Genomic DNA, 3,252 nt, shown 5'->3' with positions numbered 1-3,252 from the left:
TCGAATCCTGCCGACTGCGGGTCCAGCCGCTGTAATTTTGAAGGGGCTGTTGATTGTTTGGTCACCGAGTGAAAATTCCATGTAATAAATGACACTTTTTTCTGCGTTTCAATGCTTCCGTTATGAATTCGGGTCGTTGACCTGGAGGTTCTCTCAGGTGCAGTGGTCCTGGTCACTTCTGACCCAGTTTCCGACCAGAAACGTTACCTCTGGATCTCTCTCCACCGATGTTGTTCGACGTACTGAGTGTTCCTTCTGTATTCAGTTTTGTATTCTCCGTGACTCCCTGATCCAAACCAATGCTGCAGATGTGAAAAGCCGGATCCCAGCATCGGTCCCTTGTCACCTACTCCCAACCCGGGAATGGCCCATTTATTTCTGCTTCCTTCAGGGTGTCGCTGTGGCGTAATCGGTCCGGGCGTTCGGCTATTAACCGAAAGGCTGGTGGTTCGAACCCACCCAGGGACTCTGGCGATCCGGCAGCTTTTGCTGTGGGTGTCATTGTCAGCTGGGTAACACTGAGCTGTCAGTAGGCGGCCGCTCCCTGCTGCTGCCTCACTGGGCTCAGTGGGAGCCCTCCCTGCGGGGTCACGTCCGGGTGTCCGGATTTTCTACTTCACTTTTGCCGGAATGTGCGTGTTTCCTCGGCCGACATATTGGACTTGCCAGGTCTAATGTCTTATTTTGATTTAATTCTAAATGGCTTCTGCCCCAAAATGTTTTCACGGCGTGTGGGGAGAGAGCGGAACATGGATTTGATCTTGTGTGATCAGTCATGATCGCACTGAATAGTGAGGACGGATGGGCCGAATGGCCGGTGCCAGCCTTGTTCTCTGTGCTTCAATGTCTCTGTTTTATGCTCAAAGCGCGAGAGCCATAAAAGAGCGGACATCCGTAATTGCCGAGCAGTACTGGGATGTAGCTCAGTGGGAGAGCTCATGCTTTGCATGTGTGAGGTCCGGGGTTCAATCCCAGGCATCTCCATGCTTGTGATCTTGAACTTTGAACAATTCTCGGAACAAGACCCTGCAAGGAATTCTGACTGACCTGAGAACGGACTCGGGGGACTGTGAAATCCAAACCTGATGTTGTGTCGAGCCACAGATGGCTGGGAAAGTGACATCTGACATGGATAAATCACCTGTAATGTTGCATCACCAAATGCCAGATATGGGCCTTTTAATTTTACCTTGTACCCGGGAGAGAGCACAAGCAGCAGAGTGATGGTAGCAGGATGGGTGAGGAAGCAAGCAACGGAGAAAGGAGAGAGAGAGAGATAATGGAAAGAGACAACGTTACAAGCGAGGGGAAAGAAGAGAGGCCAACAAAAGAAACAGTGTGAAGTCGGAAAGGAAAACGGCAAGAATAGAAAAGGAAATACAGAACGATGCAACTTGTTTGACAAACAGCATAGTGGCGCAACGGAAGAGTGCTTGGCCCATAACCCAGAGGTCGATGGGTCGAAACCATCCTCTGCTACTCTTCAGCTAAACATTTTACAACAGGACACATCCCCACAATATACATTTCACTTCACTTAGAATAAAATTCTCCCGTTTCAATATTAAAGTTCCTTTCATTCCATTATTCCATGTGGACAGGTTGGTTGGGGAGAACGACGGTCGCTGTTGTGCTCAGCTTTGGTCCAATACACAATGTTCTCTGCTCTATGACCCTAAGCTCTGAAACAGAAAAGTAAGTGCTGGAAACATTCAGCAGGTCAGACAGCGCCTGTGGAAATTGGAAGTGAGTTAACTTTTCAGTCCCCGCACCCGTGATTAGAACTGCGACAGAGAGAGAACGTGAATGTTCGGCAGCAGAGAAGGTGGGGAGTGGACAGTGGAGAGAACAAGGGGAACATCTCTGAAAGGTTGAGACCAAACATATGACGTGATGTGGCTGTGGGACACACAGGACAGACAGGCTTTCCCCCTGGAAATGGGAAACAAGGAGCTACAATGACAGACGGATGACGGGCTGAAATGTCCAGTTCCGAGACAGAGGGGATGGGGTTGGAGACGGCCTGAGGAAGGTTTTCTTTCGAAGTGTGGTTGGTGCCTGGACCGCACGACCTGAGGGGGCGGCGGAGGCAGGAACTCTCACAACATTGTTGAAGTATCCAGATTAACATTTAAATCGCTGAGGCGGAGACGTATGTGGGACAAGTGCTGGAAAACGGGTTTAGCACAGAGGGGAATGTTATGGACGGTGTGGGAATTTCTGTGCTGTGTGATACTGTGACCTTGTATTACACCTGCCAGTGCGGAAGCACCGGGTGTAGTCCGTGTCGGAACGGAGGGTGAGTGAAGGGAGAGATTTGACTGGGTAAACATAGACAGAGAGCGAGGGTGAACAGACTGAGGTCATTTGGGACACTATTGGATCATAGATAATAGAACAGTACAGTACAGGAACAGGCCCTTCTGCTCACCATTTCTGTGCTGAACTTGATGCAGGGTTAGACTAAACTGTTCTGCCTGGACTTGACCCATATCCACCAAATCTCCCCCACCTAACACCCCCAATCCCTGCACAGATCCTTCCATTCTCTGAAATTCTGAACAGCCCGCTGAACAACAATATCGTATCTGCTTCCACTACTGCACCTGACTGGCCGTTCGAGACACCCACCAGTCTCTGTGTAAAACACTTGCTACATACAACTCATTTCAACTCACCCTCTCTCACCTTAAACGCATTCCCTCTTGCACTTGACATTTCTACCCTCGGAAATACATCGGCCTACCTACCAACCTATGCCTCTCATAGTTTTATAAACTTCTATAAGGTCTCCTCTCAGCCCCGAACGCTCCAGAGAAAACAACCCAAGTTTGTCCAATCTCTCCTTATAGCTCATAGCTTCTATTCCAGGCAGCGACCTGGTAACTCTCTCCTGCACCCTTTTCAAAGCCTTCACATCCTTCCTGTAATGGGGCGATCGCATATGTCCTAGTTTGTTGTGGGAATCTGGGACAGTGTGAGAACTGGAAGGTTCAATGATGTTTTCATCGATATACCGGGAAAAGGTGAGGGATGGGAATTCCTTCCCTGACCCACTGACCTGCTCACAATAAGTGATAATTAATGAAACGACAATGGGATGTCTCTAACCCTCACTAATCTAAATAAGTGAATTCAGCAAGTTACCCACGGATTATCAAAGATAAAGCACTTGAGACCTGTACAGGTCGTTGTTCTGCAAGTGGTTTGCTTGTGACAGTCCCGATGTCTGGTGATTAAAACTCTGGAGCC

The 3,252-nt window shown here is 49.0% G+C and overlaps 1 non-coding gene across 1 annotated transcript; it reads left to right on the top strand.

The window, feature by feature from the left end:
- Positions 1 to 394: 394 nt before the first annotated feature.
- trnan-auu (transfer RNA asparagine (anticodon AUU)) lies at positions 395 to 468 on the top strand. Its single transcript has one exon. It is a non-coding gene; the product is annotated as a tRNA-Asn (tRNA).
- Positions 469 to 3,252: the final 2,784 nt, after the last annotated feature.

Source organism: Pristis pectinata, chromosome 29 (genome assembly GCF_009764475.1).
Source record: "Pristis pectinata isolate sPriPec2 chromosome 29, sPriPec2.1.pri, whole genome shotgun sequence".
NCBI classification, from domain to species: domain Eukaryota; kingdom Metazoa; phylum Chordata; class Chondrichthyes; order Rhinopristiformes; family Pristidae; genus Pristis; species Pristis pectinata.
Note: the sequence above shows the minus strand (reverse complement) of the source record. Positions and strands in the feature narration are given on the sequence as shown.